Source organism: Lygodium microphyllum, chromosome 21, assembly GCF_053477565.2.
Source record: "Lygodium microphyllum isolate KBCC chromosome 21, Lygodium_microphyllum_v1.1.10, whole genome shotgun sequence".
In the NCBI taxonomy this organism is placed as follows: Eukaryota; Viridiplantae; Streptophyta; class Polypodiopsida; order Schizaeales; family Lygodiaceae; genus Lygodium; species Lygodium microphyllum.
The window spans coordinates 88,631,910-88,643,025 of record NC_141155.1 but is presented as its reverse complement, the minus strand read 5'-3'; positions in this window follow the sequence as shown (position 1 = coordinate 88,643,025).

Below are 11,116 nucleotides of genomic sequence, written 5' to 3'. Positions count from 1 at the left end.
GATGGAGGAAAGCTTGTCCGGATGAGACCAGATTGCTTCCGGATGGATGAAGACATGAAGAGTGCTGTTCTTGAAGATGCTGGACATTGAATGAGGGCTGACACGCAGTCCCATAGCAAAACCGAAATCCAGAGACACAAAGCCTAAGCGGTAATTCAAAATTTATGAAGAAAAAATGAGTTTTTATGTTATTTGGTCAATGAAATATTGTTCCCATGGGCTGATTATGCATTATGTTGTTGTTTGCTATGAGTTTGATCAGTTTATGCTTAGAAAATTAGAAAATCATAAGTGTTATGAGTGAAATTAATGGTATAAAACCCGTAAAACATGCGTTTAAGAGGCAAAATGGGGGTTTTTTGCAAAATAAAGGGGAAATACGAGATTTAACATCAATAAAACCTGAAATTTTGCTGTCAAGAAACCTAAGGGCCACAACCCACAATCAATCTTAATTTCTAGTCATTTTTAATTGAAAATAATAGAGGAAAAATACCAAAAAAGGTAAAAAATGGGTTTTAAATGGGAGAAAATTAGGAAACGATAAAATGAAAATTCCAAAAAATTACATAAGTGTTTGTGCAATGTATAATGAAGGTAGAGCACGAGGTTAGCCTCGGTTTACCCTCATTTCTATGTTTTTGTCTGTATTTATCGCTTTCTCTACAAAGAAATATACATAAAACGACTCTTATACCTATCAACGATTGCAAAACATTAAACAGTAGGGTGAGAGGGGAGTTTGAGTGTCAAAGTACAATCTTAAATCTGATTTATGTGTTGCATCATGGCTATAGGATGTTGTTTTAAAATAAAGGAAAAGGCAGCATGAGCGTAAGGCTCGGTGTCTCTCCTCATTTCAATACATAAACATTAGCATGGAAATCATGAAAAGATTGGTTGCGCACGATACACAATGCTGATTTTCTATTGTTTGTGCACTAAACCATTCACATTATGCACTATGCATGGTTCATGGTATCGAAGGAAAATCTCCTGGACTCCATAGCAATTGTTTTCTTAGGACTTTGACCCACGATTGAGAGTGTGAGGTTATCCCTTGCTGTAGGATAGAGGGTCGGTTTCCTAAGGGACTGTGAAGTGAGGAAGCATGGTATATCTCCTGGAAATACGAGAAATATAAAAGAGAGGAGTTTTTGCTTGTTTGTGTTATATGTTTAGCAGCGCATCAAAGGGCCAATCCCTGAGATGTAGGAGAGTTGCAGTGGGGCTCTGACTATTAGTCGGTGGAGTGCCTCCTATGTGTGTGTGATCGTGGCATTGCCAATGTATAAGGGTTCTCCCTCTGAGGAGTTTTAGGGAAACGTTGGACTATAAACTATAAACGCAGGAATTAAGCTTTAGGGCGGTTTGTCCTTCAGCCTTATATTGATACTCCTGGTCCGTGAGGCCGTGAGGGTGTTTGTGTGTCATGAGCGAGAGGTCCGGCTAGTGCTATAGCCAGTGCCGGCCCATTTCAGGTCCCATCAGTGGTGCATCTACCAGGAGCCACTTATAAGTGGTGGTTTTCGGATCTAGGGTTTCTAGGGACCAAAAGGAAGTTGGTTTATGTCCTCTGACAAAGACCGTCAGGCCGAAATCCAGAAAGTAGAACGTGCTGAGAGGGCTAGACAACGGTTAGAGATTGTAAGCTGTTATTCTCCTCAAAGGAGTAGCCCAGTACGTATAGGAAGCAGTGGTCTTAGTCATTTAACTACTCCACCTATTCCATTAGGTACAGGAGGAAGTGTAAGATATTCTTCTCCTCCACCAAGTCTACCCACTTCAAGTGGGGGTGTGAATTCGTCACTTCAAGCTCCTACTGCTAATCCAATTGACACCATGGCATAGTCTATTGCGATTCCTGTAGGGACGCCGGATTTACCAGCCTTAGGAGTTCCCTTGCCCATTTTTAATGGGTTAGCGGAAGAGGATGCTGAATTTCACATTTGTGAATTCCAAAGATTGATGTTCAATTATCGCATCCAAGACGAGGGACATCTCATGATGTTCTTCAATATGACGTTAAAAGGAAGGGCTGTGGTATGGTATCACATCATAGAGTCTGGAACCATAACCACCATTGATCAATTCTATGCAGCTTTCCGAGCAGAATATGCCCCTAAAAGAGGTGGCCAATATTGGTTGTGGGTCTTGAATGTAACACGCCAAGATCCTCACGAGAACGTGAAAGCATATGCCAAGAAGTTGAAGGAAGTATTCGTAAGTTGCAAACTTACATTCCCATTCCGCCGGCTGCCCAATTGCAATACTTTTTGCATGGGTTAGATTTTAATATCCAAGTAAAATTGAGCAGTGTGGCCTTAGCAGATATAGGCACCGCTATTACGCGGGCAGAGGGAGTAGAAGCACGATTACAAATGGCCTACTCCTCTCGAATGAATGTTAATGGGGGTTTAGTACATGGCGGCAATCCATCATTGACGAATGGAAGTCAAGGGATGCCTATGACTAACCATAATGGGAGAGGGAGTGTGGTTTTGAATGTACCTTTATTACCAACTCCCCCCAGTGTGACTATGCCTATGACAAGTCAGTTGGCTCCATCAAATGTTGGAGACCAAGTTTCGAGTTCTAATGTTGTTCCTGTGGGTCAATAGCCAATGCCAAATCAATAGGCCAATGGAACGACGGGTCGATGATCGAGGCTATGAGTCGAGTGCATCTAATGTCCTTGACGAAGTTAAGGACATGATGAAGCATTATACTGATATGATTTCCGAACAATATCGACAAATAGCTGTCGACGTTAATTTCTTGAAGAAGCAACAAAATCTGATAGGGAATCGACGCCCTGAAGAGGGTGGACCCTCTAGATTCAGTTGTAAATGGTGTGGTGGACAACACTTCCCTAGAAACTGTCCAAATGTGAAATGTGACATTTGTGGGAAGTCGGGCCATTTAGCTGCTACCTGTTGGAGTAAGATTAGTTCTCTCCAACAAGGGAGTAAACAACCGGGCCCAGTGAATCACAGAGCGTAAGGAAATAACTTGCAACAGAATGATGCACCAAGACAAATATTGCAAAGAGGAAAAACAACTATAGAAGAGTTGCCACAAGGCAACGGAGTCAGCCTTATTGAGGCTGTGTGAGTCAATGATGCTAAAACCTCTAACTTAAGAGCCGTGACAAGAGGCCAAAAGGCTAAAGAGGTTGGCAAAGATAATGCAAAACCGGTTGAGGCAAACCCTAAACAAGGGGATAAGGGGACGCAAGTCCAGAATTCTAGCATAGAAGGGGGACCGCTAAGGCCGGTTGACAAGAAAGTTAACCCTAAGAAGGATGAGGCAATGCCAAGAAAGAAGGCAAGAGCTAAGAAAGAAGCACCCAAACCAGTCCAAAGACCAAAAGAGAGGATGGTTTGGCGAGAAAAGCGAGCTTTGGCTACTTATCATGACTTTGATTTAGCAAGTTCTCTTTGGAAGTCAAACCAGATGTAAATCTCTTGCAATTGATCAAATTATCTCCAGGAGTATGCAAGGAATTCAAGAAGATCTTGCCTATTGGGTATATTGTAGAACCCTTGGCCATAGCACGAGTAGGGAAAGATTGGTTTGACCATGCTGAAAAGAACTGCCCTAGGGTTCCAGCTTATGTGGATGGAATATTAGTGGAACATGCCATTGTAGACATTGGATCCTCCGTCAATATCATTAGTTTAGAGTTGATGGAGAGGCTGGATCTAAGCATCCAGAAAGACAGCTCCCCCCTTCTTAGAATGGCTCACGATAGTCTAAGACAACTAGAAGGTTGGGTTACTAAGGTCCATGTTACAATTGCGAGTGTAGAATGTTTCTTGGACTTTAGGGTGATCAGATTTGCAGGACGTCCTAGCTATCGAGTTTTGCTAGATAGGCCTTGGATCTTACGAACAGACTGTCAAGTCGATATACCCGCCGGTCGAGTGGTTCTGGGTAGAGGTGCTAATCGAGTAATAGTTGATGCTTATCCTGAGTCTCCTCAAAGTGAGAGAGCTCCTTTATCGTCTACTGAATTAGAGACAGTAGATGACCCATCTAGTAGTGAGACATCATCCAGCGATGAATCTAAAGAGGGGTCCACTACATAGGATATCTATCAGATAACTCTAAATGAGCCGACAGAGCCTCAAGATAGGATAAGAGACACGGATGTGATTGAGTTAGACCTTGGCACACCGAATGATTTGCGGCCAATTAAATTAGGTTCCATGCTCAATTCAACAGAAAGGGAGGACTATGTGTCCTTGATTCAAGAATTTCGTGATATCTTTGCTTGGAGTTATGATGAGCTGAGAGGCATTCCTCCTAGCCTAGCTGTTCATACTATTCCTGTAAAAGAAGGCAGTCGTCCTGTGTGTCAGAAGGTAAGGCGTATGCCTTTTGAATTGAGGGACGGGCTGTTTGAAGAGTTACAGAAGTTAAGGAAAGCTGGGTTAATCTTCCCTGTTCAGCACACAGAATGGTGTTCACTAGTTGTTATCAGGAAGAAAAAAAATAACCAGATCCGATTATGTGTGGATTTTAGAGAGCTGAATAAGCAGATGGTTAAAGATTACTACCCGTTTTGCCATTTATTGACCAGATTTTGGATCAACTAGCGGGTAGGGAAATATACTCATTCATGGATTGCTTTGTGGAATACAACCAGATGGCAATTGTAGAAGAGGACAAGTTGAAAATGACTTTTATACTGTCTTTGGTACTTTTGCGTACCATGTGATGGCCTTTGGTTTATGCAATGCACTTGGATCGTGGCAACGAATAGCAGACAAGACCTTTGGTGACATTTCCCCAGATGAGTTGAAAGTATTTATTGATGACCTGGGAGCAGCCACTGTAAGGGAAAGGATGTTGATTATTTTAAGAAAGTGCTTTGAGCATTGCATACAATTTTGTATCACTCTTAACCCACGGAAGTGTGTCTTTGGAGTACCTTATGGGCTATTGCTAGGCCATGTGGTCAGTTCAGTAGGGATAGCAACTGACCCTGAAAAGATCAAGGTCATAGTTGCTATGAGTCCACCACGCACTCTGAAAGAGGTTCATAGCTTTTGATAGTGTACTATCGGAGGTTTATAAATGCCTTGGCAGAAAGAACTTTGCCATTAACGAACTTATTATCCTTTAGCTGTCTATTTGAATGGAGCGACCCTTGTAAGGTAGCTTTTGAGGATGTGAAGCAGGAGCTAGTAAAAGCACCCGTTTTAAAAGCACCTAAAAGAGGCAAGGTGTTCTACATATTTTCAGCACAGCCACCATGCATAGCATCAGCCTGTTTAGCCCAAATCTGGGAGGACAAGTGGTATCATCCGATAGCTTTTGCTAGTCGAAAATTGGGCATTTCAGAGATCAATTATACCTACATGGAGAAGTTGTGTCTTGTGATGGTCTTTGGGACTAAGAAATTCAGGCACTACATCCTCTATGAAAAGGTAATGTTCTATACGAAGATAGAAGGGCTTAGATTGCTTATGAACAAGCTGCAGCCGCCTGATCATTTGGCAAAGTGGTTAATCACTTTGCAAGAGTTCGATTATGAGATTAAGAGTAAGCCACTGAGGTTGCAGGGTATTGTGGAATGCCTTGTGGATTTCGGGGAGCCGAAAGAGATCTTGGCTGAAGGAAGTGATATTGAGGAAATGTTTAAAATTGATACAGCTTCTATCCCATCTTGGTATGCTGCTATTACACACTATCTATCAACAGGAGAGACTGGAGCTGGTTTGTCAAAGTCTGAAAAGAGGAAAATCAAACAACAGGCATTGAAGTTTTCCTTGATCGCAGAAACGCTATATCGGCAAGGTTTTGATGATATTTACCGCCGATGTGTGATGCCTGACGAGGTTCCTTTTTATCTTGGAGGAGTGTCATGACTCTATATGTGGAGGGCACTTTGCAGGACGGTTGACGGCGCAGAAAGCGTTAAGAGCTGGATATTGGTGGCTGTCCATCTTCTAAGATTCCTTTGAGTATGCTAAGAAATGTGATACATGTCAAAGACATGACAGCTGTGAAAATAGGAAACATCCACTTACGCCTATTATGGCTATCCTTCCATTTGAGAAGTGGGGCATTGATTTTCTGGGTCCTATTACCCTGTCGTCTACTACTTAGAAGAGGTACATTATAGTAGCCACACTGATTATTTTACAAAATGGTCAAAAGCAGGGGCGACGAGGTAGGACAATGCAAAAGAGATTGCAAGTTTCCTTTTAGAGTAGATTATCTGCCGTTTCGGTCCACCGAAGGAATTAATGTCAGACCGTGGAACCCATTTTTTGAACAAAGTGATCAAAAACCTGACAGAAGCTTGGCAAATCAGTCACAATAAAATGGATCCTTATAATCCGCAAGCAAATGGGCAGGTGGAAAGTACTAATAAACACCTTGTGGGTATCTTGTCTAAGATAGTCTCTGAGAAGAAACGAGACTGGGACAGGAAGTTGTATGTGGCAGTATGGGCGTACAATACCATGTTCAAGCGAGCTACCGGCCATACTCCATTTAAATTGGTTTATGGGGAAGAGTCTGTGTTACCCCTCGAGATTGAATTGCCAACCATACGGTTTGCAATTAACCATTCTTTGGGAGATAAGGATTCCCTTTTTGAAAGTTTCACAACCATAGCCCATCTGGATGAATTGAAGTTGCAGAGCTTATTACACCAGGAGGTAGCCAAGCGTTGGATGAAGCAGTTGCATGACCTCAAAGCAAAGAAATATACCTTTAAAAAAGGGCAATTAGTCCTCTACTATGATGCGCGTAGGGAGCTATTTCCAGGGAAGCTAGAACCTAAATAGGATGGTCCCTACAAGATTGTACGGCTCGGGAAAGATAGGTCTACGGCTCTATTAGCTGATTTACATGGAGTAGAGTTTAAAAATAAGGTTAATCTTAATAAGATTAAACCTTATTATTTCTAAGTATGCTAATACAAAGAAAATGCATTGCAGGTCCATGCTGGGGATGATTTGAGACCTGCAAAAGAGCTTACAAGCTGGTTGATGGGTCGGTTAATCCCTTATTTGGAGCACCCATATCTGGAGCAAACATATCATTAGGGGAAACTTATCTGGTGGAGCAAAGGTTACAAAGTGATTGAGCAAGAAGACAGAACCTTTGTGTGGGAGATTAAAGTCTTCTGCCATCACTGCTTACAACTGTTGACAAGTATCCCTGTTGAGTTCAATGAAGAAGGTGGGATGGAGCCGTCAGTTCATCCTCTCAACATGCTAAACTTTGATAACCATAATTATGAATAGAGGAGTTCGTGATGGCAGGCTGTGTAAACCCATTGTGGACGTATACATTATATTTTGACGGAGCGTCCAGGGGCCCTAATAAAAAAGGGAGTATTGGAGTAGTAATCCAAGATCCTCGACGTAGAGTGACGATGAAGTTAGCTGCTTATCTCGGGCTAGGATTCACTAACAATATGGCAGAGTATAAAGCCTTGATTATGGGAATGCATATTGCAAAACAAGGTGGTATTCGTCGGTTGTTAGTAAAAGGGGATTCCTAGTTGATCTTGAATCAGCTAGATGGGACATACACAGTGCGGAATCCCATTCTTTGTATGTATCATCGAACTGCAATGACCCTACTTGAAGAGTTTGAGAGAGTGTCTTTCCAGCTGATTCCACGTTACTGGAATCAGTTTGTGGATTCATTGGCAAATCTTGCTTATGAAGAAGACCTTTTCTTCAACTGTGGTCCTAGTTTGGATATTGTTATCAATGATGAAACAGGCCCCAGTCGCTTGTGGGGAATGTTATCATAACATGCAATATATGGCAGACGATGGTCAATATGGGTGATGCAAAGAGTAGCCGAGACCAATCTACTGTTATTATCTTGGACCCATAGGCTGATTAGACAACATATTATGTGTACGCCTCTTGCTATATATGCAGGAGGGATGGGTCATAACCTTATGCATTTAGTTTAGGACTGCGAGCCCTGTGGTTTTCCTCCTTGGAAAGGAGTCTATTATTGTATATCTGGATTCTTTCAGGGAGGGATGTGTAGGTGTTATTCTGTTTGATCTCGTTAGGCCAAGAGGGCCGATCAAGTTTTGTAGTGAAGTGCTTTATTTCATTAGGCCAAGAGGGCTAGTTGTCTGTTTAGTGTAGGTGCGGTTAATGGTTTCTTGTTTGAGTTTTGTGCTAGACAGGTTCGGAAGAAGGACTTGGAAGGAGCCTTTTGTTGCGTGGAAGCTTCTCGTGGCCCTATCCAGGTGCTATTTCTCCTTTATGAGTACTGTGGTTTTTATGCTATATGTGTTTGTGTACTTGTTAAGAGGTTTTTCTTTTCTTGTTGGGGACCGGGGTCCAAGGCATAAAGTCCCAAGTTTAGGTTCAGTATGTTTGAGGGAGGTCTGAGTAGTCATTGCCTCCTGTAAAGACATTGTCAAGCATCAAAAGACCTGTTTTAGAAGGGAGTCCTGGTGACCCTGTTCTGGTAGCCTGCTAGGCAGCCGTTCTAGGAGTTCCTATTAGTTGTGAGGCCGTTAGGGAAGCCTGCCAGAAGAAAAATAATGATGATAAAGGAAAAGAAATCCTGAATATCTTAAAGGCAATAAATATATACAAAGGTGTGTAAAAAGGGGTTCTAACCCCTATAATAGAAAAGAAAAGAAAGGAAAATTTATACGCAATTGATCATTGCCTTGGGAAGGCCTGGTAGGTTCCTGGGGATGAGTTAGACCCGGGGCCGATGCCTTGTCTTCATAGGGGTGGCATCATGCTGGAAAAAGAAGAAATCAAGGAAGGTTGGAGCGAAAATAAAAGTGAGCGTCAAAAAAGGATTAAGTGTCGCCTTGCGAGGGCTTGGTAGGTTCTTGGGTACCGAGACAAGTCCTGGGGCCGATGCCCTGTTCTCCTTGGGTCACTACGCTCAGCTCCCTCCTTTTTACATGCCCGAGTATGTCAATAAAATAAAAATCCTAAAAGAAGAAATGTGCTGAAAGAAAATACTTCTTGATCAGGCTATAGGAGTCCTCACCTGGTAGGAGCTCCTGGTTGTGTTGTCCTTAGTTAGGTAGATAGTTCAGACCACCACTTAGGGCAACCTCTTTGACAGTTCTTTTTAGTTTGGCCGTATTGGAGTAGTTGGTTAGTGACTAGCTTCGGACCTTTTATCAGATTATGTTAGGCCTACTCCTTGTGGATGTCATGCCTCGGTTTTGTTAGGGGGTAGTTGTGCTGTGTTTTAGTATATGTATCTATTTTGTATCAGCTTGATGCTTCCTTTGGTTGTTTTGTGCAGATCTATTGTGGGATTCGACGGGCTGAGTCGCCCTATCCCGTGGTTGCCAATGAGAGCGGAGTTTTGATGCTCAGAAGTGCTTAAAAATAGCTAAAAATAATGAATATCAAGGGAAAAATATTCAAAGTCGAAGGCGGCGGCTCGACTTAGGATGATTTTAAGCGTCAAAGTGCTTTAAAGGCACCCGAGCGACACTTTCTGATTTTTGATAATTTTTCAGATTGCCGTGCATGTTGTCAGGAGTTGCCAGCCAATGCGGGATGTCAAGCTGGACGCCCAGGATTTTTCAGAGCTCGATTCGGAGTCCGGATGGGGAAATGGCCAAGGAAATGGTCAAGATGTGAAGAGGTGGACAAAACTTTGGTCAAATGGGCAAGTGACCTTTGGGAGCCCAACATTTTAATGTAGCAACTTTCATGAAAGAGGAAGAAACAAAATGTGGAGAGAGGAGACACCAGGATGTGCCGAAAAATGCGCCTCCTCCTCTCTCATCATGGCATGCAGGTTACAAACAACCCCCCCAATGATCATTGGCAGTGATTCCCCTCTATATGCTGACTCTATCACCATGCTTCACCCGTCAAATGGTGGCCTCAATGGAGATCTCTGATTTCAGTCATTCTCTCTCCTCCCTCTCTCTCCCTTAAGGGGCTATTCTTGTGTGGATGAAGACAATGAAGAATGATGGAGGAAAGCTTGTTCGGATGAGACGGATTGCTTCTGGATGGATGAAGACATGAAGAGTGCCGTTCTTGAAGATGCAGGACATTGAATGAGAGCTGACACGCAGTCCCATAGCAAAACCGAGATCCCGAGACACAAAGCCTAAGCGGTAATTCAAATTTTATGAAGAAAAAATGAGTTTTTATGCTATTTGGTTGATGAAATATTGTTCCCATGGGCTGATTATGCATTATGTTGTTGTTTTCTATGAGTTTGATCAGTTTATGCTCAGAAAATCAGAAAATCATAAGTGTTATGACTGAAATTAATGGTATAAAACCCGTAAAACACGCGTTTGAGAGGCAAAATGGGGGTTTTTCGCAAAATAAAGGGAAAATACGAGATTTAACATCAATAAGACCTGAAATTTTGCTGTCAAGAAACCTAAGGGCCACATCCCACAATCAATCTTAATTTCTAGTCATTTTTTATTGAAAATAGTAGAGGAAAAATACCAAAAAAGGTGGAAAATGGGTTTTAAACAGGAGAAAATTAGGAAACGATAAAAGAAAAATTCTAGAAAATTAATAAGTGTTTATGCAATGTATAATGAAGGTAGATCACGAGGTTAGCCTCGGTTTACCCTCATTTCTATGTTTTTGTCCGTATTTATCGCTTTCTCTACAAAGAAATATGCATAAAACGACTCTTACACCTATCAACGATTGCAAAACATTAAACGATAGGGTGAGAGGGGAGTTTGAGCGTCAAAGTACAATCTTAAATCTGATTTATGTGTTGCATCATGGCTATAGGACGTTATTTTAAAATAAAGGAAAAGGCAGCATGAGCGTAAGTCTCGGTGTCTCTCCTCGTTTCAATACATAAATGTTAGCATGGAAATCATGAAAAGATTGGTTGCGCATGATACGCAATGCTGATTTTCTATTGTTTGTGCACTAAACCATTCACATTATGCACTATGCATGGTTCATGGTATCTAAGGAAAATCTCCTGGACTACATAGCAATTGTTTTCTTAGGACTTTGACCCACGATTGAGAGTGTGAGGTTATCCCTTGCCGTAGGATAGAGGGTCGGTTTCCTAAGGGACTGTGAAGTGAGGAAGCATGGTATATCTCCTGGAAATACGAGAAATATAAAAGAGAGGAGTTTGTGCTCGT